This window comes from Vicugna pacos, chromosome 27 (genome assembly GCF_048564905.1).
Source record: "Vicugna pacos chromosome 27, VicPac4, whole genome shotgun sequence".
NCBI classification, from domain to species: domain Eukaryota; kingdom Metazoa; phylum Chordata; class Mammalia; order Artiodactyla; family Camelidae; genus Vicugna; species Vicugna pacos.
Window position 1 is genome coordinate 153,979 of NC_133013.1, and position 27,390 is coordinate 181,368.

At 42.2% G+C, this 27,390-nt stretch overlaps 1 long non-coding RNA gene across 1 annotated transcript in view; it reads right to left on the reverse strand.

Annotated features, from left to right (window-relative positions):
• The window catches only part of LOC140689666 (uncharacterized), a 53,761-nt gene extending 27,188 nt beyond the window's left edge, over nt 1-26,573 (reverse strand). The window contains exons 1-2 of the long non-coding RNA XR_012064683.1: nt 26,434-26,573; nt 3,326-3,550 (exon numbers count right to left, since the gene is read on the reverse strand). This is a non-coding gene — a long non-coding RNA (uncharacterized lncRNA). The remainder of the gene's footprint in view (nt 1-3,325; nt 3,551-26,433) is intronic.
• Nucleotides 26,574-27,390: the final 817 nt, after the last annotated feature.

Sequence of the window (27,390 nt, forward strand, 5' to 3'; positions counted from 1 at the left end):
TCACTTTTGGTGGAGGAGGGGAAAGGGGAAAGAAAAAAGGAAAGAGCTAAATGAAGCAAAGGAGTAAGAATATTGCTAGGGAAAGGCAAGACGTTAATTTTCTTCCTACTTGCATCACACACAAATTAGGGACTAGCTTTCCCCCATGTCTTGTCAAGCACTAACTTGCAGAAGAAGAGGCGATAGCCCACTTCTCACTGAGATTGTGAATGTACGTGGCATCTTATAGACACAAATTATTTACCCTGCTCAAACACTCTAGCAGCAGGCCGTATTTCTCCTATTTTGAGAGACAAGAAAACAGGAATTGAAAGAGGGTATATAACTTGACAAAAGTCAGAGGACCAGTAAACTAAAGAGGATGAATTCAAACTCAGATCTGAATGCAGAGTCTGAACTTCCCACTCCCAGGGCTCGAAAATCCTTAACACACAGGCTCCCCAGCTCCCCTGCATTGTTCCCGGCACCAAGCATTTCCCATGGCAATGGTCTCCAGTTCTCAGACACAGCACATTTTGCAGCCAATAACCTCCATTCGACCTTGATCATCTACCAGCCTCGCCCACCAGGCTTCACCATACATGCAGGAAAGCTGGCTTTCAAGTGCATACAAAACCACCCCTGGTCTGACCTGGGATCTTCCGTGGCTTTTCCACTGAAAATGCAGCCATGAAACTGCTCACAGTTTGTACATGAGCCCCACTACCTCGCTCCATCTGTCTCCCCACCTATACTACTTAGCATGACCATTTTGAGAAACTTGGAAACAAATTTTTAAAAACAGAAAAAAAAGGATTCTGTAACAATTACTTAATATTTGCAATTTTAAAGTACATGTTACAAAGTGAGTATTTACAAACCGAGTCTGCCTTCCTAGGTGTCAGTTTTAACAGTTACAAAATATAATAGCAAAAAATTCTCACTTACAAAATTAACAAAAACATCAACAATAATCTGGAATAAATGCAAAAACAATGCCCATGTTATACATGGAGAAAGTACAGGACTGTACTGTGGGGTAAAGTAAGAGGTGTGAATTTAGAGACATCAACATATTTTATGGAGGAAAGCAGTTTTGTAAAGATGTATGTTCTCCTAAAGATAATTCAAAACTTACTAAAATATCCTATGTTAACCCTTATCTTTTTTTTTTTACTTGAAAAAAGTATTTTAGTATTCTTCAGGAATAATAAAGTCATTATACTAGCCAAGAAAATTAGGGATGGAAGAAAGAATGAAAAAAAATCACACTGTCATATATTAAATAAATTTTTACAATATATGAGATATAGCACTGGAGTAAGAAAGTAAGATTGACAGAAATAAACCATGAGCTCAAAAAGAGACTGTAGTATACATAAGTATTTTTTACAGGTGGGGTTTCAAATCAAAGAGCAAAGTATGAATTCAATAATTGTCCTGGGACAATCAGAGAATCACCTGGAAAAAGAAATTCTATTCCAGTCATATTGACCACAAGAAAAATTACAGAAAGTGATGTAAATACTAGAAAGTACTAATAAAAGCAAATACAACTCTTTGCTCATATAAATTCCACTTCTCCTCACTATGACAAGTACTGTTATCATCTCCATCTTAGAGATTAAGAAAACCTACAGAAGAGATTTATACCATTATAAGAACGTATTTCTAAGAATAATATCAAGGATTAAACCAAAAAGTAGACATTTACTATCTTAAGATTAGTTTGGGCCACAACAAAAATAAATCTACGGAACAAAATGAAAGGCAAGAAATGACAAGAAAGAGCTCTGTGATACATGTTGATGAAGACAAGGGGTTAATGTTGATAACATACAAAGAGCTGTCACAAAACAACCAGAAGCTCCCTCACTTAAATGTTTGCAAAGGACAAAAGGAATAATTCACTTTTTAAAAGTCAGATGGCTAATGAGTGAAAAATACTCAATACTTCACTGGTCATCAAATGCAAACTAAAACAATGAAAAAGCACTTTGGCTCATCATATTGCCAAATATTTTTCAAAGATATTCTAGCAAGTGTCCATCTGTGGGAGAAAAAACTGTGTGAGATCTTTTTGGAGGATGACATGTCAATGGATATGCAAACTCTGAAAAACGTGTGTACACACAGACTCAACTCTACTTTTAGGAATCGTTTCGTTTAGAAAAAAATCAGTTCAAAAAGATGTACTCATCAGAGCATTTACACAGCACTGTATACAATGGTGGGAAGAAAAGATGAAGTGAAATCATATCCAGCGATAGAGAATTGGTTACATAAGTTATTCTACACCTTTTCATTCCCCACTGGAGAAGGAATTCCTAGAGTCAATTGAAAGGGCCTGTGATGCATGTAATTGTCACATTCAGGGACTAAATTTTCAGAATCCTTAACTAAATGAATACTCATAAAATATCACAGGAATGTTTGTACGAGAAGGATGCCAGTCAAACATACTTTCTGACAGTGGAAATTGGAGAAAACTTAAGTGTCCACCATCAAGACAATGATGCGGCAAATGAAGGCGAGCTGTGGGCACTAAGGGGCCAGCGTTTCAGCGTGGCCCAAGGCCTTGTCCACAGCACTCTCCCACCAAAGTTGTCCTTGCACAAGAGACCAAACCTGCACATCAGGAGACCCCTCTATCTGAAAGGACTGGGTGAGTCTGGAGTGGGAGGACGTTTATGATATACACCTGAGAGAATAAACCGAGCTGCAGAAAACATATAGTATGGCTTTATTTTTCAATAAAGTATATACACACACACATATACATAGATTTCTCATATACGTGTCTGTATGTATGTGTATATATATATGACGTAGGCATAAAGGTCATGAAATATATACTCCACATTGTCAGCAGTTTTTACTCTCAGGAAAAACGGGGAAGGGATGTAGGGACCTTTCGGTACAACCACAGTTCTCTTTTCAGTATATCAGTTAAGTATACTTGGAATTTAAAAGTTTATTTAAGTCCAAAGTAAAATGGACGATGCCTCCACAAGACAGAATGCTATACTGGTCATTAAAAATCATGCCAGGGGAGATAGAATATTGTAGAAAAATGTGTAATAAGCCAAATGGAAAATGGAGGTCTCCACATAGTAATCAGGCATAGAGGGCTCGCTGGTTTTTATGACAGAGGTAATACACATTGATGAAAAGAACAGAAAATAGATGTTAAACTGTTAATTATTATCTCTGAGTAGTGGGACCAGGATAGACACTTCTGCCCCTTTTTTCAGACTTTTATATTAAATACACATTATTTTCCATCTGAAAAAAGCATTTTTAGATGTCTAGTAAAACACATTGATAAACATGCACGAGTACTTACCGAAACAAATAACTAGGAGACACTACAGCAGCGTCACACAGTGTAGAATGGGCGATCCTGAATAACACCACGCAGTTACATAAGGACCCACAAAGTGAGAGCACCTGCTGTAACAGGGCACGGCCCCCTTCTATTTGTCAGTTGTGTCTTCAGGGCTGAGGCATTTCTGAGCACGGCCAGTGTCAGTGCTGGTGTCTGGATGGATGCCACTGTGGGTGAGGGCACCTGCAAGCCGAGAGGAAGAACAGAAATCATCCTCAGCTTTTCCTGTCTTGTTTCTTTGTTACTTTAAAAGAGAGGCTTAAATAAGATAAAGAATCTTCCCTACTGAAATTTCAGTAATGGAACTGTTTTTAAAGTGTTCACAACTTATATTCTGCCTATAACTGTCTTTTCGACAAAGCATCATATTTATTAAATGTTAATTAACTCAGTTAATTAACTATCTGTTGAAACCCATTAAAGAACATGAAATGCACTATGTAAAACCACCACGCCTGCAGTGACTAGCTCAGCTGTCTTGACGTCAGTGCAGTCAGCCCCCACCATCCCGTGGCCCTGAGCTCCTGATGCTGGTAAGAGAGCATGCTGCCTCCTCAGATGGAGAGAAATGGTGAAAGCATTTTCTGAAATCTACAGCACTGACAAAACATTACTGAGAAATCCCAGGCTCCTTGGAGGCTGTCATTTTCTGCTTCTGGCGAACACCCGTCAATGAGCAGAACCACCCCATTCCTGAGCCATGGGACTCACGTGGGAAGCAGTTTTGGAGAAATTTCCAGGTATAGAGTGTAACCAACTATACATAGAACTCTCACAAAAGAAAAGATGCAATACTCTGGTATTGGAACACACTCAAAATATTCTCCTAAGCCTTAGTAGATGGAAAGGCTGGGCTTCTCCTCAGCCACTTATTAATTTCACAGCCAGTAAGCATCTCCCACAAACCCTGTTTCCCTGTGTCTGCTAGAAGCCTGAGGCACACTGCTGCTGTCGATCTTATAAGTCACAGGGCAGAGGCATGTGTCTCATGCCTGCAACCCTCACACAGGGTCTCCTCTTAGCCTCACTGTCTGAACTTGGCCCCATTTTCTTACCTGTTTATTTTGGTATCTGTTTTTCTGTAAGCTGCCTGAAATGCGTTATGGAAGAAGTCAGAAGAATCAGTGGGTAAGTAAATGGACTGAAGGAAAGGTCAACAGAAAGAAGAAAGAAAAGGGGAACAAAGAAAATTTCCTATGCAACTCTCTTCTAGTCAGGGAAGGAAACCACCACGGAGAATTGTGAAGAGGCAGGTAGCTTAGGACTGTTTCCTGAATTCCATGAAAAGTCACACCAAGAGATGAGAGGGTAGAATTATAAATAATAAAAGAAAAATAGCATGCATGGTTGAAAAATATATCTACAATATGTACTTTATAATGAATAGATTAAAATCAGCAGGGCCCAATAACACAATCATTGGGTATTCACAGAAGTGAGAATCCCATCTCCAAACCACAAGGCATCCCTTTGGAGCAGAGAGTCAACACGGGGCGGTCACAAAACAGTCACCACAAAAGCTATGCTATCCTGCACTTACGAGGAACGAGCAGGTGTGCTCAGGCTGTGAACGCGCGTTATTTATCCCCCACAGCACCTCTACGGGGGGGGGGTGACGCCTAGCGAGCCCCGTCTCTGCAGGACAGAAAACAAGTCCGTGAGAGGCTAAGCCGACCTACCAGTTCTCCATCTCAAAGGACTGGTCAATTCAGAGCAGGACTAGAACTCGGACCCACGTTTGTAATCACAGTACTACCGTACTTTATGTCCATTTTGTGTGTATAATACATTTGTTTCTGGCATGAAAGGATATGTAATAAATGTTCGGTTGTTTTGTCTATCTCATTAGCTCACAATCTTTATATTTTTGAACTGTACTCTTTTCCCCTGGAGAAAGAACGGAAAGAGCACGTGTCAGAATGAGTTTGGGCTCCATTCTTTATCTGTTACCTCATCTCATCCAAGTCCCCAACCTTGGAGAAGGAGCAAATATTCTCTTCATTTTAAAGAGAGGGCTCCAGTGATGGTGACTTACTCAACTCGAAAACGAAGGCTGGGGAAAGGCACATGCAGCACCCAGAGCAGTATCAACTGTAGGAAGGTAAAAAGAGCTCAGGGGAGGGCTCAGGGGGTCAGCTTTATTTAATTACATTCAATAAAAGAATACCACAGTCTAAAAATACTAGCATGCAATGTATTTGCTCTTTCTTGACATCTAAAATGTTTCCACAGCCCACATGTAACATTATCATGAACTAGTGAAAGGAAGAGTCCACAGACAGGGAAAATCAATGCCACAGGCAGGCTGAAACCGAGGCTGGAGGGAAGGAAGAGAAGGGGTATAGATAAGAAGAGGGGAAATTTTGGGAAAAAGACATTATCACAAGGACTCTCAAGCATCATCGAACAATCATATAATCATTCATTCAAGAGAGAGTTACTGACGTCCTATTTTGTGCAAGATTTTACAGAGGGCAAAGAAAGACTACAGCGTCCATGGTGGCAGCAAGTGGTGGGGCAATAATACAATTCTGATCCCGGTACCTTGCACACTTGTACTCAGTATAAAGGCAAAAAAATAAAGTAAAATAATACTATGTAAACTCTACGCATTTTTGAAACGAAATTAAAGAAGACCTAAATACCTGGACAGACACACCACACACATTCATGGATCAAATAACAGCACTCTTGGGATGGCAGTGCTCCCCAGAGCGATCCATATACTCAACGTGGTCTCGATCACAATCCCAGCGGGCTCCTCTGCAGTAACTTACTAGCTGCTGCTACAATTCATATGGGAATTCGAGGGTCTCAGTAACCAAAACATAATTGAAAAAGAAGAAAAACGTTAGAGGACTTGTAATTCTCAATTTCAAACCTAACAACTGTATCTCCAGGTGAGATTAGAGGTCATTTTTAAGTTATTACTGAGTTTATCCTTATTTTCTAAATTCTGTACCATGAATATACCTGTTAGAATAAGAAAAATAAAAAGTAAGGTATATTTTAAAACATGCACACCAATTCATTCATTGGGAAAAAAATTATTTTAAATATAAAGAGGTAAATAAATATCTAGTGAAAAAGGAGTACTTAAAAACAAGTGTGCATATACAATTTTCATAATTTGAAAACTGAAAAGCACAAACACATCAAGTTTCTAGGGAGACCGGTGAAACATACTAATAGTTATTTTCAAAAATTCTAATTGAACAATGAAATCTCAAGAAAGGCAAAATCCTAATTGTCAGCCAACTGCAAACACATGGAGAGCAAAGGCCTAGAAATCACAGCTCCTTTAACTCTGCTACTAACTCAACAGGAGAGGAAATTCCTCACTGAGGGGACAGTGGAATCCCATGCATAAGACAGGATACACAGTACAAACTGCTGTATTAGGGGAGTTAATTCCTTAGGAGAATTCTAAAGTTACAAAATTGCTGAAAAACTATAAAATCACTGTCAGACAGATTAAAACACACAGTCATATATATTATATAGAAACATATGAAGCCTGCTCTCATGTTGCATAGACATACAAACATATTTGTTCATATATAGGCACTGATTAATTTATCCCAGTTGGAATATTTCAACTAAAACAAGTAATCAATACATCACTACTCTTGTCAAATCTACTTGATAAGTTATTCTGCTATATAACCACAAAATGTCTAAGATAGATCTAAAATTAGTGAAAAAGATCTTTGCATGGTTCCTTCAATTCTTCTCAAAATTCCAAGCTTAATTTTAAAATAGATCTGAGCAGTATTTCTATATTATCTATTCCCTTATAAAATAAACAACACAGTGTATTGTCAAAATTCTGTCCTTACAATGATTCACGAGCACCGTATCCTCACAAAACTGCTGGACTGAAAGGCACTATCCAGACACTGTCACCGAACCAATGAAACACAAGGAATCAGTGACCCTATTTTGGAGGGCTTATAATCTGTGACAACACCGGGGTTTTTATTTGATTGGTTTCATTGGGTAGCAAAATAAAATCAATCAAATACTTCCTTCATTGAGCATTCTGTAAGTCATGACTGTTTTTAGTGTCATGAGCAGGAAAGACTTAAGCATGACTTGATTAGGTCAACTAGCAACAATCATCACTGGAGAGTGAGTAATAAAGAAGTTAAGTGATAGCAATGCTTCTGCCTACATGAGACCTAAAATAAACCTACACTGGTTTCCAAAAGGAAAATGAGGAGATGAGGCCCCCAATGAGAAAACAAACTAACAAGAAATCAAAAAAGGAAAGACGTTTTCATTAACGATTCCAGGCAGTAGTGGAGCATGGTGGTGAAGAGTACAGTTGCTGGGGACAAACATGAGGGTCTGAATTCCCACAGCACTGGGTAGCTGTGACACTGATATTTCGGTGAAATTTTCTGCATCTGAGTCTCCTATCCATAGACTGGGGACAACAACCACACCCATCTCCTAGAACGGTCCTACGAATTAAGTCATTTTAGATATACAAGTTTAAATAAAATAATTCAGATTTTAAGTAATACCCCAAAAGCACAAGGAAGAAAGAAAACAGAGATAAATTGGAGTTCATCAAAATTTAGAACTTTGCTTCAAAGGGCACCATCCAGGAAGTGAAAAAACAACACACAGGAGAAAATTTTTTCAAATCTTTTATCTGATTAGGAATTTGTATCTCCAAATGTAAAAAAAAAAACAAAACTCCTACATCTCAACACTAAAAAAGCAACTCAATTGAAAGGTGAATAAAGGATCTGAAAAGGTATTTTTCAAGGAAAATATACAAATGTCCAATAAACACAATGAAACTATATTCAATATCATTAGCTGTAAAGGAAATGAAGTCAAAACCACTAGGAGAAACCGCTTCACACTCACTACAATAGGTTATAATAAAAAAAAAAAGAATGACAAGCACTAATGAGGACACAGAGGAAGCAGAGTGCGCAGTCCTTGATGGTGAGGATGTAACACAGCGTGGCCACTTTGGAAAACAGCCTGGCAGATCTTCAGAGAGTTGAACATTTGGTTTCTGAATGAACCAGAATTCTCTGTCTGGGCACACATGTAAGAGAACTGAAAACAAATGTCCACATAAAAACTCCTAAAGGAATGTTAACGGCAACAGTACTCATCACAGCCAAAAAGCAGCAACAACCCAAATGCCTATCAAGTGATGAATGGGTAAATAGTGGGGCCCAGCCATACAGTGGAATATTATTCAGCAATAGTGAAGCATAGAGCACTGACCCAGGCCACAACCTGGACAAACATTGAAAACGCTACTCAGTGTGAAAGAAGTCTGGTCACAATAGACGTCTCCACTTACAAGAAGTGACTCGATTTACATGAAATATCCAGCACAGGCAAACCCACAGAGAGAGAAGAGTGGCTCCTTGGGGCTGGGGGAGGATGGGGAAGATGGGAATGACTGCTTATGCGTACAGGGTTTCCTGTTGGGGAGATGAAAATGTTCTAATATTGACTGCAATGCACAATTCTGGGCATAGAGTAAAAACCGCTGTACATTTTAATGGGTGTATTAAAACTGTTAAGAAAAAAAGCACCTCGGGCCAGTACCTTCCATAGTAAATGCAAATTGCTAACTTTTGTTATAGGAAGAAGAAACTGTCTTCAGCATGATAGCAGGAGATCAGCAAATGTGAGATAACCAGAATTGGACAAGAGCATTTCACTTGAAACAGTTGTTGAGTGTACATGAAATATTCAGAAATACGAAAATCAGTTTGACATCACGAAGAAACATTCTGCTTCAAATGCAGATCAAGTATTGGGCAAGCCCAGCAGCTACAAAAGAACAGAGAAGAAACTTGGTTCATAAAACAAGTACCAGAGCCAACAAGGAAATCGTGGTGAGGAAAGTAGGTGGCTGAAAATCTGGAACAATTTGCTACAAATAGTTTCTCCACTGAAAATTTAAAAATAAAATGAAAGTGATACAATGCTGTGTTGACCTCACGTGAATGGGCTTCCTATGGTGCTCGACTGTTCTGTAACCGCGATTGTGAAACTCAGGAGAATCAGCATGGCTCCTGGGAGTCCCCAAAGGACTACCCACCAGCACGCTGACCACCATCAAATCTGCCAGTGTTGTATTGCAGAGAAGAGACCAACTTCTGAAAGGCACAGCAAATGTTGACAAGGGAAGAAAAGGCTGCAGTCAGTCCTGGGACAGAGGCCCTCTGAGCAGAGACCAGAATGCTGCAGGTGGACTGCAGTGGCCCTGGGGCAAGAAGGGACCACGAGGGAGCAGATCTCAATTCTCTTCTCTCTCTCCATCTGGTAGGAGAAATAAAGCCTGCATCGTTCTCACCTGGAACTGTGGGTTCTGGCTGGCAGAAATCTTACCGATACATAATGATTATTCAAGACTCTGTGGAAAAAGTCAAGAAATCGAGAGGGAGTAGGGAGCCAACTCCAAGAGCCTCTCAAATGCTCCCATATTTATTGTGTATAATCAAAGGAAACATTCAGTAACAGTTGTGTGATAGTAAGGAGGAACTCCGGGAAAGACAGGGTGAGGCAGAGATTGTAGAATGCACAATGACTAAAAAGGATTTGTTTAATTTTAAGGAAGTAATGGGGTGAGGGGAACAAGATACATTTTTAGATATGTGAATTACAAAGCAGACCACCAGACCAGCCTGGTCCTTGTTTTGGGGATAATAGACTTTCTAACAGCACACAAGCCCAGTGTTTATAGCTGAGGGCCTCGGTTCTTACTTTGCAACCAGCAGAGTGCTATCTAAAACCTCAACTATGCAAGCAAACATTGTCTCTGCTTTTTAAGACAAGGAGACTGGAGTGAGGATGCACAGGCACTTGCTTGCAAAGCAGTTTCTAAGCATATTTTTTTCTTCTTAAAGTTCACAGGCGGCTGGGGTGTGTTACAATTTGTTAACCCAATCATGGGCTCCCACATGGAACCATTATGGAGGACACCCTAGGATGACAAATCCTGGCTGTCGGTCTTTTCCTGCCAGCTTCAGCCACTCTAGCAGGGTCTAGACACATCAGTGAATAACGATCCTACAGAACCACCCACACTCTTAACTCCTGGTGCTTGAAACTTAATATTAGCTCTACACAACATACCATAGAAAAGTTTCAGAAATAAAAGTTATTATAATCCCTTTTTATCTCATCATATTACTGATTTTTCTGATTGCTCTAAGCAGTTTCTACTTGATAAAGCACCTCATTCTGCAGGTGAATTCAGTAATTTCCATTGGGCATATCTAGCCAACTTGGGCTCGCTAACTTTTATTAGTCAAATACCGATAAACTTAATTGATTTCCTTGTTTATCAATTTCAGCCGGGAGGAGAGGGAGTGTCACTATTTTCCTCAGCCCAACCTCAACACTTTTCTCATCAACTCAGGCCTCCTGAAAACAAAACAAAGCATTTGTTTCCCTTCCACTCTTTCCACAAACCCAGCAGGAAACATCAGCCTGGAGAAAGAATTCAACACAAATTTTAAAAAAAAAATTTATAAACCTGAAGCAATTCCATCTCCGAATCATGATATACAATGACATGAGAGTAAGTGTGTCAGGCACAAAGCATGAGGGAGCCTGACCACCTGATTTCTATTCTTCAAAGGAAGGAAGGTTTACGTATTTTTTATTATCATTCTTTGTCATTGTTTCTGATTATGCCAGAACATAGTTTATGAAATAATTATGCACTGCAATAACAGACTTTCATTGTATCAATTACAGAAGGCATTCAGAGGGGATAGGAAAAACCACCTCTGTAAAAAATACAAAATTTCTTCCCCTGTGAAGAACACGTATACAAAATGCAACAGAGAATTCAAATTCTTGTGCAGAGGAGCAAAAGCCACAGAACCAAAGCAAAGTCATTACAATGAGTCAATTCAAAATTCACTGGACAAACATGATCAATGCATTCAAATAATATTAAAGGCACACTTCTAACCATTCACTTAATGATCTGCAGGCTAGAGGAAGAATTTCCCTCTTTAACCAACAACAGAAATCAATAGGTTGCCCCAACAAACAAGGACCAAACAAAAATCAGGTTTTTAACAGTTCTGATAAATCAGCATGTTCTAAAGATCAAAATCCAGAAATTTTAAACATTCATTCAAACCACAATAAAAGAAGCCCTTAAAAGAAAAAGCCATAGAAACTAAGCACATAGATCATGTGCATAGATCAATGAGAATTTCTTGTACCACTGGAAGAAAGAACAGGCAATAGCCTTTTACTTGAAAAATAAAACTACTTTTAAAGATAACTGCTTAAACACATTTCATCATTCATGTTGCCTTGAAAAATCTGAGGCACTTGTATCTGATCAGAAAAGCAATTCTGAGTAATAGTTGGTTACAATTCAGTGCCAGTTTGCTTTAGAAGAAAAGAGAAAAGAAAAGCTACTGCTTCTCATATCCTGCATAAAGTGTGAATTGCCTCCTTGCCTCTTTCTCCTCCCATTTTCTAAGCTCATGCTCCCCAACCCTTCTAAAACAATTATGAGAACTTCTTATTCCCACCAATATGCCAAATGACAAAAGAATACCAATTTATTTGTGTAAATATATGCCTACACCTCAAACTGGAGGAGAAAGGTATCCGAAGTCTATATGGAACTTATTTCTACCTTCCTGAAATCACACACACAAACATTCACACAGACACTTACCCCTGGATTACTGGGCACTTCACAAGCTTAGTACATACAAGTTCTAGAAGACAACTTTTTAGTTAGTTTAAAATACAAAACTGTCACCTTTTGAAAGCCTTGATCATCTGCTACACCATCCAAATACCAAAGAGACCCAATTAGCCTTCTCTGCAGAATGTAATTTCCCTTGATGAAAAAACAGACCCTTAGAATTACTGGATCAAAGATTCTTGTTTATCACTACCTATGATCGTTTTTAAACACATTAACAGATTCAGAAATTTATGTCTCAACAACATTTATTCATATTGAAATAGCATACGTTTTCAATTGTCTATACAGTGACTAGGTCCCATGATGGGGTTTAAGAGCTATTTTGTGTATAGCAATATTTATTTTCAAGTGCAGACAAGGAAGGTGTGTATTACTCAGTTGTAGAGCACCAGCTTAGCATGCATAATGTCCTGGCTTCAGTCCCCAGTACCTCGAAAAACATAAATAAAAACAAGTGTATATATAAAAATAAGAATAAAGTTATAAAAAAATGGAGACTAAAAACCACTGCAATCTAGCTGCTACAATTATACTAAAAAAAAGTGTTTCTATCAAATATTGACTATATGCCAATCACAGAGACAACCACAAATCACACCTGACCACCAACACGTGTGATTCTCAGCAACCCTACTAAGAAGACACGGATGAGAACTCCGGCGCTGCGGATGAGGGGACGGAGCTCGGAGGAGCCGGGGACGCTGACCGTCCTGCTCCCCGTGACACCGTGTCAGCCCAGGGCAAGCGCTGACAGAGCTGCACTGAGGGGACACCCAGCTGCACGGAAGTTTGGGGCACTGGGGAGTCCCAGAAAACACTAAAAATTGTCCAGTGAAAAACCAGCTCAAATATATTACACTGTGCTGAATCATTTAAAAAGGGAAAATGACTGAGACCTTTTTGATGCCTCCGTGTCCTTTCTGCCATCATCAATTATTTGCCTTCTCAGTGTGACCAGTGATGAACTAGACCCCATGTAAAGTGCACTCAGATGAAGAGCTTTTAAAGTTATTTTATGAAGTTTGTAAGACTCTGCCTATGCCTCACAAAGGCGGTCATCCATCACTTCTCACCGGTGTGGACGTACCACCTGAAATCATTCCTTTCTGCTTTTTAAAGTCCCTTCATCTACTCCAGAATTTTCAACAGCAAAGAAGAAGCTCAACCACAGTGGACAGCTTTTCACCAAACGGAATTTAACAGCCCATCGGACTACCTGGAAGACCTTTTCTTCTATTAAACCCACTTCCAGGTACTTCATCATTTTCTAATTGGTGGACTTGGCCTCTGACTGGTTAAATCAGAGAGCTCCTAGCCTCACATCCGGGGGTGGGAGAGGACCCTGTTCTTGGGGGAAATCAGTGCGGAAAGCGGACATCCTCTAGCCAGGTCTGCATGGGTAGAAGTGCCAAAAAGTGCTCAGAAATTATACCATCAGCACCCCTGGGCTCCCATGGACTGGTTTCACATTAACCAAACTCATGACACACTGATGCAAGAAAACCAGAAACTTAACTTATTAATGTAACAGAAGATGTGAAACTATGAACCAGACTGAAATATCAGAGTTCAATCATGAGTACAGTTTCTCCTCCACCTCCCAATCACGGGCAGGCAGTCACATGGCAAGCGTGGACAGAAAAAGAGCAGTAAGGCTTTCAAGATAAACTCAATGGACTAAATTTCTGTTGTAAGAACAGATATACTGCCTGGAAAACAATTAACGCCAATCACGGTGCACTCTCCGTGGACAGTGGCCGAGACACGACTATGAACACCTGTGTAACTCTCCTTTCCCTGTCCTTTCTGGGCTAACTGATGCACAGAGGTACAGAGATTCTGGGATGCAGATAACGCTAAACACCCAAAGCCCATCTCTGGGAGCCTCAAAACCAGACAGCCAGGGTTTCAATACCAGCTCTGTCACTTGCTAGTTTGTGATTTTGGACAACTTACTTAACCTCTGCATGTCTCAATTTAAACACTGTAAACCTGGGATAACAATCAAACCTTCCTTACTTGCATTTTGAGAAGATTGAAGGATTCATTTCTGTAAAACACTCAGAAAAGAACGTAGCACATTTTTGGTGCTCAACAAATGTCAACTTAATATCAAAGTGATTTACAAGTCTCCCTTCTAATCATCTTATGTGTTTCCTGGCTAGTCTAATTCCCAAAGAAAATCCTTATTTCTACTTTTATAAACTCTTGGGGAGCACCCTTCTCTTCCATCTCACCACCTGTTTAAACAGAGGGAGGTGATGCCCCCTAACCACTCCTCTGGGCCATGGAGTGTGCTTCTCCCTTCACACCCCTGGCCCCTGGTCCACAGTTAGCCCTCCTCACACTAACAGAGTGAGGTGTGAGTCCGGGGAGACAAGCAGGGCATTTGTAACCCTTCCTTTCCCTCTAGTGTTGGCCACCCTTCAGAAGCACCTGGCATGCTCAGCTCCATGGCAGGACAGCCCTGTGCATGAAGGGGCAGGTCCTCTCAAGGGAAGGCTCACTGTGGCCCAGAGCTACATGGGACAGAGTGAATCTCTAATTCTGGGACACAGTATCATGACACGGATTTTCCCACAGCCCTAAAGTTCATGGAGAACTTGGCTTCATCAGTAACAAGACATTTATCGCCTGTCTACTCTTTTGTGTCATCTCTCAGTTGGCTGTTGGAGACAACATGTGTATAAGTATTGGATCACCTTAAGCTCCAACATATATGAAGTAACAAATAATTCTGTGGCTTAACGTTGGTTCAGGGCGACTGTGTAACAGTTCTTACTCTGCTGATGCTTAATTATGCATATAGGAACTATGTAACCTCCTCAAATATCTTTCATCATAAAACCAGCTTTTCTTATTTTCCTGTTTCTTAGAAATTGCCAAAGACTCAAATGATGGCTTCACCCAATACAGCACCTAAAATTTATGAGCCCTCTTGACATAGCCACTGTGGTAAACACTTTACATAATTTCTAATTCTCACAATTCAACAAAGCAGATACGAATGTCCCCATCTAACAGATGAGGGAAAAACTCAAAACAAACTGACTCAGGCTCACGTGGCTCAGTGGCAGCACGTGCACACAAACCCAAGTCAAAAAACTACATACCTTCATATATGTACGAAATCTCCTACCACCAATTAACGCACAGCGGCGGGGTCAATACTCAGGGAACTCAATACAATTCTCAGCTTTAAGGTGCTCCAGAGGCCGCTTCTAGCTGTTTTATAAAATCCCGGCTCACTGGTTTCTAACACTGGAAGTGCAAGTCCAATTTTGCCATTGTTTGCACAGCAAGTCTGAAATGTTCACAGTGACATGACAGAAAAAAACTGAGATATAAGCAGAATAATTTTTCCAGGTAGACAGACATAATGGACATTGGGCTATTCTGAAGCATTAAGCAAATAAATCAAAATAAAATAACGTTGTTTAAGCCTTCTTTTACAAACAGGAAAATTAAGACTTTAGAACGTGCAACAGCACCACCTATGGCTACAACGACCTTCCAGGTTGCCGGGAAAGATGCAACACAAAAATTGCCTGTAGGATCAGAAACGAGAATCAGATAACTAAAAGCTTATGTAGCACATACTGCTCTTTGCTTCTGGGGAAGGGAGGGGTATTCAGTATTTAATCTGATATTGCTAATACTCCTGAACATAAACAGAAGGCATAGGCTCATGGAAACTCATCTTAGAAGAGGAAAGAATACAGTCCAGCCACTTCATTTTACTGGAGGGGAAACTGAGACATGGGATCTGTCCTCCTGGCAATCGGAAGCAAAGCTTTCCTAGGCCTCATGTCTTGCACTGTACAAAAACCAACAGATCTATACTAAGCCTATATTCATAAAAGTCACGTTTGTATTTTTTCCAAAAGTAGGTTATCTAAGTATCTTACAAAATACTTCTCAGATAGCCAGGATATCATACAAGTTTCTTGAAACACAAAAACATTTATTTACATAATAAAACAGCATGAGCTTTATTATCTCTATTTAAAAAGTGACATGTCTTATCAATGTTTTGATATTTTAAACCTGTTAAGAGTGCAGGAAAAAAAATCAAAATTTTCTTTAATCACAAATAAGAAAAGATTATTCCCTGAAAATGATCAATTTGGATTTTACTAAACTTAATAGATCTCGTCACAATCACACGAATTTAAATTTCTGAGTGGATGGTTACACGGCAACATGAATTCGAAGTTGTAACAATACATATTCTGTGTAAATAATCTTCAAGGTCATCTGATTAAGGTAATTTAACTAGTCCATGTCTCACTAGAATGATACAGATTTCATTAAAATTTCATACTACCCTAAAAAAATGAATCCTTGTTAGTTTAAACCATATTCAAACATCACATATATACATATTGAATATGCATCAGAAATAAGCGAAATTCTTTAGTATTCAGAGTTGATCCTTCTAAAATATCTGTCATTGTGACAGTACAGTTTTATTAAGCACCTCTTAGGTTCTTTGTATACAAGGCGTCTAACTCTCACAGTCAGACAAGGTAAACGATATTTCTCCAATTTCACAAATGAGGAAATGTACTTAAGCCATGAAAACAACTTACATATTCATCAACAGGAAAGAAAAGAGTAAAGATTTTACTTACAGTATTCACTGACAATCTTTTCTTCCATATTAAGACTACATAAAACCAATTCAGTCTTTGTAAGTGTTTCTGACAATAAGGGCCACTAGAGAAAAACAAGTAACATCATTATCAGTGGTTGGACTTTCAAAGCCCACTTCTCTTTTGTACTATAATTATTTTTAATGTTTTGTTTTCAGTGCTTACAGAGCACTAAAATAAAAGAAATTAACTTTTTAAGTAATTAACTGAGAATTAAACATTTGTGAAAATGTACAATTTTAATTTATGCCACTCTGTCTCACATTCTCAATGGTGTCTCTCCTTTGAAGGCCTCATCAGGCTGAGATCACTAAAATCGGCCATTTATGGAGTCACAGGATTTCGGGTAACTACTCAACAGGAGGCTGATTAGAGGAGCAATTAAGAACGCATCCTGTGCAGCCTGGGTTTCAGCACCGAGCTAGCCACCACAAGCTGCTTGTGATTGGGGACAAGTTGCTCAATCTCTCAATCCCTCAGCTGCAAAAAAGGAGACACTGATACCTACCCTCAAACACCTGCTATGAAGAAAAACATGAGGAAAGCATTTTAGCCTTAGGTAGGTGTCCACTCAGAGTGAGTTTGGTCATTATGATGATGAGGATGGCTGTTAATAAATAAAGATAGACCAAAAACGAGAAATCACCTTAAAGGAGAAACATTTTAAGTCCATGAGCATTTTTTTTTGTATGGATTGCAGAATATTCTTTTGATTTTTTAATAAACTATGTTTTGTCCATTATTTATAGACCTACAGATTCATGGACAAGTCTCCAGAAAAAGAATTAGAGGCCTCTAACCACTGAATACTAAGAAAGTAAAGTTTAAAAAAAATCAGGGGGAAGATTATACGTCATTTGGGAGAGTATGTGCTTAGCATGAATGAGGCCCTCAGTTCAGTCCCTAGTAACTCCATTTAAAAACTTTGTTTTTTAAAAAATGGCAAATTAAAGAAAAAAGATGGAGGAATACAGAATTTTTTAGAGACTCATCTCAGATTTAAAATGAGGGAGAAACCATCCATTTCTCATAAGAAATCTTGAGAACTATGTAAACTGGATCTGAGATGTCTAGTCTTCTAACATTATTCATGAATTCATATTACCAAGTCTTAAAACTACCTGATAATCCACAGTGGTGGTACTGATCATAACAGCTGCCAACACGGATTGAGCTCCGGATAGTACTGCTCTGTTCTGACATCTCTGCCCCTGAGGCCTCACCAGGCTAACAGCACTAAATTTTGTCATTCATGAGCATCTCGTGTATGTCCTCCATTTGTGCTTCTCACTCTCCCCTCACCAGCCCCTCTGAGGGAAGCACTGTTATCATCTTCCCCACACACAGATAAGGCCACTGAGGCACAGAGACTAAACCCGTTCCAGGCCACATTGACATTAAAGGACGTCTGTATTTTTGCTGTTTTGCTTTTGACAAAGGAATCTGAGATATCAATTCAAGATAGACTGTTAAATTATCAAGTCTGTCAGGTCTTCACCTCAAAGAGCATATACTATAAATTCCTGATGTAGGATGAGGCTGCCACCACAAACTGACTCAGCTTGAAATTAATATCCAAGATGAAGCAGCGGAAACACTTAAATATTCACGACTGTCAACTCCGCTCACGGGTCTGGGCCCCTCACTGCCTGAACGGGGGTGAAATCCCCACCCATGTCTGCGAGGGAAGCGGGGCTCTTCCTGGTCTCACCCAGGCTTCACGGGCAATTTCCCCCCACAGACTGGCCTCAAAGATTAAAAGCTCTCAAGATTTTTACACCATGCAAAACTAAAAGACATTTCTGAAGATGGAGCACTTTCTCAGGCTTAAACCTTTTTTGCTTACACTCAGCAAGGGGAAAAAAAGAAACGACTCTGCAAAGTCTCTGAGCCTCACCACTCACAGGAGTAGAACGGCCACAGCACAAGATGACCATTCACATTGCAGGATGAGAACAAAATAAAGCAGCCCTACAACAGGCCCTCCCAGAGACAGCATCAGCAGTCTTCTGCACACTCACGGTTGTGCAGCCCTCATCACCATCTATTTCCAGAACACTTCATCACCCCAAAAGATTCCCCCTGTCACTAGCAGTCACTCCCCAACCCCCCTCCACCCAGCCACTTCCAACCATCACCTGCTCTCTGCCTCTGCATGTTCCTATTCTGGGCATTTAAGATCACTGAAATCAACAATATGTGGCCGTTTGTGTCTGCTTCCTTTCACTTAACGTGCTGTTATCAAGGCTTGTCCATTTTGAAGTGGTATCAGCATCTCTCTCTTTTTTTTTTTTGAAAACGTTAAAAATTATTAGAAGGTGGTAATTACTATCAAAAAGAGTAGAGTGGAGCATAAGTGATTGGGTTTCAAAGGGAAAAGGGCGGTTTGAACAGTCAGGGTGGACTTCCCAAAACAGGTGGCCTTTTTCATTTTCCTCTTTTTTTTTTTCTTTTTTATTCACCCTTACGTCTGAATAATGTCCCACTACATTGAGATACTATATTCTGTTCATCCATTCAGCAGTTCTGTATGGACGAAGTCCAGAACAATGAGTGTAAGGGGTGACTAGCATGGATGGCATTTAAGCAAAGGGCAAGATGTGCTTTCAAAAAAAGCCAGCAAACAGAGGCACAAGGAAATTCAGTGCGTTTCTGAGCAAAGTGTGTGCTTGCTTCGGCAGGGCTTCCGTGAAGGCCTGGGGCGGATATTTGCAGGAATCACGGTGAGGGAGTCACCTGAGAAGACTCCCCATTGCAAGCAGCTCAGCCAATTCTCCTCCCTCATCGTGTAATGTTAGAGCCATGTTTCTAGGTTACTGTTATTTCAAGTAATAGCACTTTAACTGCACATCTGATCATCTCCATCAGACCGCATTACCTCCAAGCGACAGAAAATCATTCACTGACCGGAGCAGCTCCAGGACATAACGGTGATGGATCAGGGAGTACTACAGCATCGCAGCTGCAGGCACAAACCCCACATGTGCCCTGGTGATGTCCGGAAAATAAAATGCATGGAAATATCTCACTGCTGGTACACGACATCTGCCCTCAAATTGCCCCAAAATCATGCTGGCAAAGCACTACTCAACCCTCTCACTACAAAAAAAAAAAGCTAAGAAGGTAAGTTTAGGCTCTTCCATTGAAAATCAGCAACCATCACTGCCAATAACTGAGCTGGAATGCTCCTGAATTTGAAAACCACTGCGCAGTTACTTTTCAAACGTGAAACTCATATATGAATTCCACGTAGATGATATTGCAGTAGGATTTTTCTTTCCAAAATTTCCAGTAGCAGCATTAGCACAAGAAAGTTTATGTTTCAGTTTAAAAAAAAATCAATTATCCTCCACTTTCTCAATTTTGAACTTATTATTATTTTGTAAATGGAGCTATGCTGCGTATTATAAACCTACTGTTTGATTTCTGCAAACAAGACCTTTATGACCTCACTATTTTAGAGCAAACTTTAACGGTTCTTTGGGAGGTGGGGCCTGGGGCGCTCACTAACAGCCCTTTAAATACTGACAAGGATGTGCTATTAAGTAATGCAAAGGCTCTAACTCCACATTAGCTCAGAAAGCAAAGAAACTACACCAAAGACTTACTTTAACAATTTTATATATTCCTATACTTTGAATATTAAAGTTCTTAAAAGATATGATTTTTTTAAAAAAGACAACAGCTGTATTAAATTTCCTCTCACCAAGAAAGCAATCTTTCTCAAGAATAAAGACCCCTATGGATATCGCAATGACAGGACGTTTCTAGCTAAGTGAACATCCAGATCTGAACGCAAACCTAAATCGTATCAGATCTCACTCGAACGAGCTCAACAACGTCCTGGGCTACCCTGGAAATTTGCTCTTCTGTTCCAAATGTTGGCTGAGCTAGGATCATCACACAAGGCAGGGAAGGAGAGAAGAGGAAAGTCCACCTGGTGGCCTCAATCAGTTTTCTTCCAGCCACAAGGTGCCTCTATGGCGGCCCCACTAACAAGCCCTCCCCATAAGGAACTCCTACATCCACACTGCCCCTGCCATCCCCAAGCAGCCCCGACGCCCCTCTCCCTGCGTGTGAATGGTCTTCTAATGTCCCCCAGTTGGTGGCACCCTCCCCCCTTCCCTGCTACACACACACAAAGCCACGGCAGCCTTCACAAATCACAAATTTGATTACATCAGCCCCACTTCAAACCTTTCAGAGTCTCCCTGGTGGAATTCTAGCCCCACCCCAGTCACTGCTCACCTAGACTCACCTCAGTACACAGGTCCCCAGTGAACTCATGGGCCCCTTGACCTGCTTCTAACTCCCACTTGCATCCAGGCTCATTTTGACTGTTTCCCAAGGAAGCCTTCCCTCCGTCCAAACTCCACAATTTGTTCCTCTGTTCCTAGAACATTCTAGGTTAAGTCAACTTCTGACACTGCTAAGCTCTCAAGAAGCAAATACATTTTGCTTACTAATGTGGCTACAACCTCTCTCACCTAGACTCACAGAAGTGCTCGTGTTATGAATAAATGAAAGACGGGGTGGGTCTCAAAGGGAAAGACACCTGCTTTCGCCCGTTCCGACCCTTCTGTCTGTAGAATATCAGAAGCAAAACCAGAAGTATCTTTCCTGACGATCACTTTCTAATGACACCCTTCACTGCCTACTGTGTCAGTTCTAGTAAAACCCAAATTCTTCCAAAGCCCTCCACCCCAGACACTCTCCAGTGTCCTCCCCAGCAGGGGCAACTTCCACCCTGGAACACACAGGGCATTCTCCCCGGGTCCCCACTCCAAAAGCCTCCAGGCCTCTGCCCAAGCTGCACCTGTGACCTGAGCCACATTCTTGACTCCTTCTCCTGGCTGACACTTACTCTGTTCTCACAACTGAATGTAGGGCCAATTTCTTCCAGGAAGTCCTCTCTGATAATGTCCTTTAGGTCTTGGCTGGGCTCCATCTACAGCAGCAGTACATGGTGACCAACAGGGTGTTTGCACGCTTCTTTCAGACCACGAAATCTTGGGGGCCACGTGGGAAGGAGTGAGAGATTACAAGAGGGGTGGGGGAAGCAAAAAGCAAAAATCACAGCCCAAGTCCCAAATTCAAGGATACTTTCTCAGGAAAAAGTATAAACTATTTCACACTTGTGCAATTTGGCTCCTATTTTTGTGACTTGTGGACAGCAAGAGTTTGGTGTTCTAGTCCAAAGCCCAGATTACATGCAAAGAAATGTATATATTCATATCCAAAGGAAACCAGAGCTGCTCAAAAACAGTTTGCAGTTAGAATTGAAAGGAAGTTTGATAAAGGCAATCTCTCTCTCTCTCTTCTTTCTTTTCTGGCATCATATAATTTTAGAAGTATTTGCGTGACTAAGAGATGGCTACAGCCCGTGATTCTGCACTGGAGTGTTTGGGGCTGAGGAAGCCCAGATTATATTCACTGTGTAAATGCAATCACACCAACACACTAATAGGTGCCGTGTTGGTGAAGCTGATGTTCCAAAGCGGGCAACCTTATGTTGTAAGAGAACTCTAAATAGAAAGTAAGAAATGCAATGTTCTGTACTCTATTTCATTTGTTATATGGGTCATTAACTGATAGTATATCTCGACTAATGAAACCCAAAAATAAATTGTCAACGTCGATTTTCTTCATGTGACCGTTTTATGCTAACTTTGGATGTCAAACCCACAATCCATAAGTAAAGCTCAGCCTTACGCTGCAGCACAGCTACATCTCGTGGAAGAAAGCCACTGAAGGGATAACTGGACAGTTTCCCTTCAGAAGCTGCTAAGTCTGACTTTGCACCTGTACGTCATTTGCGACCATGTCATCGTCAAAGGAGTAAGACCTTACCTCTGTGGGGCGAAAAGCACTGCAGTGCTTCAGAAGCATCAAAGAACGCTGAGCTTTGTGAAACAGTCCTGAGGCACTTAAATCGCACTTTTTCTGAAAGGCTCCAAAACTGACCCACTTCACCATTCCAGGTATAACAGGGAGGTACCGGAATTAGTAGAGAAAACTTGCCCTTGAAGTCTGACAAGGCCCTGCTTGAATCCTGCTACAGTATTTACTAGCCACTAAACGGACCAATTCCTTAACCCCTGTGAGAAGGCTTCCCAATCTGCAAAACGGGGCTGCCACCGCCCACCTGGGAGGCATGGATGTGAATGCAACAAGCAAGTAGGGCGGCCGACTGGTACCTGACACGGGGCCTGGCTAGTTTACCTCCGCTGACCTTCTCCCCCTTTAAACTTGCACTGTTCCCCCTGGTAAGGGTGAAGCCCCCTGAACAGACTGCCCGTATCTTCTGTGTACCCCTGGATACATGCCTTACCCTTAGGAGGCCAGAAAAACTGACTCCTCCCCAGTCACTATCAATGTTCTTTAGATTCTGGGTATTTTTTCTCTCATTTTCAGGGAGACTATTGCAGAATTTTCCAAGCACCATTCTCCAGGTTGGCTCCCCTGCCAGCACCCATCCCTCCTCAATTCAGATACTCTGTATTATTGCCTTCTGTTCATGGGAAAGCGAGTCCGGTAGGATGGGGACTCCCAAGGACTCCCCCCTCCCTGACAGGTGAGTGTGTCTACATTCTCCCCACTCCCCACTTTCCACTCCAACTCCAGCTTCTAAGAAGTCTACCCTCCCAGACACTGCAGCCTGTGTATCTTCCCAAGACACACACCTGGCCAAGGCCCTCCCTTCAGATTTCTTCCTGGCTGGCCCTGCCCACACCCCAGCCCCTTAAAGATAAAAGACATTGCTCTGAAAATCGCAAACGCCGCTGACTGACACACCAAAGCTGCATGGTCTGGGCTTTCCTCCAACACAGGCACAGCCCTGCCCTCCCTCAGCCTATGTCTGCACCTGTTGAGATGATCTAATTCACATGCAAGGCTGTGAACACTAGATAAGAATGACGAATCCCAACGTGAATCTCTAGTCCGGCTCCTTCACCTGAGCCCCACGCTCATAGACACGAGTGCCTATTTGAAGTCCTAACTTGAATGACAAATGGCATCTTAAAAATGACAAATGTCCACCATTTACTCTGGAATTCGATTCCTAGCAGGTACCTCCCAGGCTCCCCATTTTAGTAACAGTCCCAGCACCCACCTATGTGTTTGAGGTCACATTCAATTTCCCCTGTTCCCTCCCCCTAGCCCTGCCCTGGAATCAGTCCTATTATTTCCATCGCTAAGCCCATCTCAAGTCTGGTTCTGCAAGGAACATGGCCAGAACCCCACAAGCTCACAGCATGGTGCAGTGGGTCACAGTCCACCGAAGGGTGCTACCTGGAGGGGGAGGCATCTCCTGGCACGGGTCACCTCAGAAGGCACTGGATTCTCACAAAGGAGGCCCAGGAGAAGGGACTCTAGTTTCTCCTGTGGTCTGAGCTTTGAAGGGCCCGAGGTCTAGGGGAGCTCCTAATTAGCCGACACACTTGCCAGTCAGATGAGGATGGAGGATACCAGGAAAGGTTGTTCTCAATCTGACCGCTGGGCTATCGGGAGCCACGGGAAAGGCCTGTGTCCAGGGCATAGCCCAGCTATCACAGATCCCAGCCTGCATTTGTCAACCCGGACAGCCTGGACTCCATCTACTTGTGACACTTACATCTGTTCTGCTCCCCACACAGAATGTGATGGACTCATTCACATATTCTGACCTGTCTCAAGCGAGAGAAATTCAGTGAAATATGAAGTGTCCACATTTGGACCAGAGCATGAAAGGAGAAACAAGGCCTCATGGACAGCAGGATGGTGGTGGTGAAACTCTTCCCCTGGGTGAGATGTACCAGGGTAGGAGTGAGAATACAAGGTCCTAGGTCAGCCAAAGCATCTTCCTTCATGTTTGACTGGGGTGTTGGGGGCTCACTACCGCAAACTAACAACAAGGCCGACAGTGGTGGACGTCAGCTGCAACAGACACGGAGACAGCTACTTACGGCCACCATGGGTTAAAAGTAAAGGCCGGGGCAGGGAGGCCTGCACAGCTGCTGAGGCAAACCACAGACCTGGCTCTGAATGCCCACTGGCTGAAGCAGAGAGGAAGCTACGGTCCCCTTTAGCGGTCCTTGTGTCCACCAGATCCAGGTGAGCCAGCTACTAAGGAGAAGGCTTTGTAGTCCTGATACTCAGAAGAACCAGCCTCGTAAAGGGAACAAAAGAGTGGCATGGATTTTAGACCCAATTCTGCCCCTTTTTGAAGGCAAAGTAAAATAAATGGCACGGGGAAGTTGAATGCAAAAATATATATATATATAACAAAACGATGACTGCTTCCTCCAACAGCGTCCCCTGCAGCAGCTCACCCCCGAGCCGGCCCATTCCCCACCAGGGACCGCCAGCCAGGCAGCGCCATCACGCATGTCACACAGCGACAGCCAGGAACCACGTGCTGAGCACGTTTGTATAAAAGCAGGAATCGAGCAAGATCCTGCAGAATTTGACTTTCCAAGTTTAAATACTCCATGAAAAGAATCCCTCAGCAACCACCTAAATCAATTCACATCTCACTTCTTCAAAACACTCAAACAAATTTAATAAGGGCACATTTGTCACCAAATATAAGGAGGATCAAACAGGTTCCTCAAAGTAAGGATTTTAACAGGTATCAAACTCCAGTGGGTGATGGGCTAACAAAGCAAAAATTCCAAAATCTAGAAAATAAAACGATGACTAGGATAATACATGGATCAAGGCAGTCATTAAGTTTTTGCTTTTTAAAGAGATGGAGACAGTACGGAGGGCAATCTGGCTATTTCCAATGCAGGGTGTGAACAGCCCACATTTTCAGATGCAACAACATGCTCACTGGGCAGTACAAGAGAAAAAGAAATAAAGAAAAAGGAAAAGAGGAACAAGAGAAAATTAGAAACACACAAAAACAAAAATGATTTTTACAGCATGTACAAGAATTTACGTGAGTGTGTGAGGCCAGGGACGCAGGGACGGTGAGACCCACCCTCACCTCCTGATCCAGGGAAGGCAGGGGCCTGAGGGAAGCGATGCTGCCGGGGGACGTGGTCAGCGCCCCAAACCAAAACTCCACCTACATGCATCTAGGCAGCTTTTGAGCTACAAATTGTGGTCGCATTTCAGGCTGGACAGTTTTACTCACTTCCACCAAGAGTAGCAGGAGAGAATTAGGCTCTGCTCCTGCACCAAAGCATTGTTTAAAAAATTAATGACTGTGGAATAGTAAAAGCTACAATGGAGTAAAAGTGACTGGAGGAGAATGTGCTTGACCCGAGCTCACTGGCTGCGTTATCTCACTGACGTTAAGAAACTGGCTAAGCTCTTATGGAACCAGAACAGACAGACCCACAAGGAGGGAGGTTTAATGCGCTGCTGTATTTGACGCCAAGAGCCATGCCTGGTACACGAGATTCTGGGTAAACAGTGGTGACAATATCAACCACTATGGGCTAAGCACACATCCAGCTACTCTGCCAAATCCCAAGGGCAGACTTCAAAAATCAAAATCAAGCTGGCAATCTCTGGTGGGTCTGCAGACTTACAGCCAAGCAGTTGCTGAGCAAAAATGTCACCAGTGCCTCCTATGACAAAAGAAAAGGCACTGGCTTGGGGGCTGGGGCAGGGCTCCAGGCTTCCACTGCTCACCCACCAGCCTATCCAGGGGGAGAAGGTGGTCGCTGCTTACGTTGTACCATTGCACCTACCTTGACTGATGCCTGGGGCCTCAGCAGGAGGTGACATGTGAAGAGAACGGAACCAGCCTCGGTGTAGCACAGTGCTGGCAGCTATGCCACCAGCAGTACCCAGGATCCTAAACATGACAGCTCATTTCCAAGAAGCAGAAGGGGAGTGCGGGCGTGTAGATCACAGGGCCCTGTGAGGACAAGTACAGATCATGGCCACGACATGCCTTGCCCCTTCCTTAAGCCATAGAGGGATGTCCGGGAGGAACAGGAAATTCATCTAGAGCTTGCTAGTTGGGCTCTCTCAGGAGGAACACGGGTACAATGTGCCTCTCACTGACAGGGCTGGTCTGGACATTCTTTTATCAATTCTCTAGCATTTTCTCCTCCAACTTACCAACAACCAGAAAGTAGGATTTGATCTTAGGTAAGTTCAAGAATCACAGAGCACTGCTTTCACAGCGGGCCCGGCAGCACGTGCCAATTTCTCGGACCGTCACCTGTGGGACCGCCATGAGCGCTCTCCAGACTCAAGGCCCGAGGCCGTAGGCCGGGGGGACACAGTTTCCCTCACTCTCCCCAGCAAAGGGGGACCACCTGTCAGCAAAGGCATCTCACCCTCTTCTGCCCGAGGAATAGCACGATAGATACACGGGGAATCAGAGCTGAAGTTGGTGGGGTAGGCAACCAAGAAGAGCTCGTCTGTACTTCCAAGGCAAAGTGGGGCCGTTGACTTAATCACAGGGACAAAGTGATGATGAACATTTCCCTGCTCTGTCCCATATTCCATGATAAGCCTTTCCCTTCGTAAGGAGTTCATTTGGAAGTCCCTGGCAGTGTTTCTGATGTCCTAAGGTTGCATGCTAGCTGTAGGGCAGGAAGAGAGGGCCTGAGCCGAACAGGTGCTGGGCCTCGGTGTCAGGAGACACTGGCTCCAGCCTCAGCTCAGCCATCACCCCGTTCTGTCTCTCGGGATTC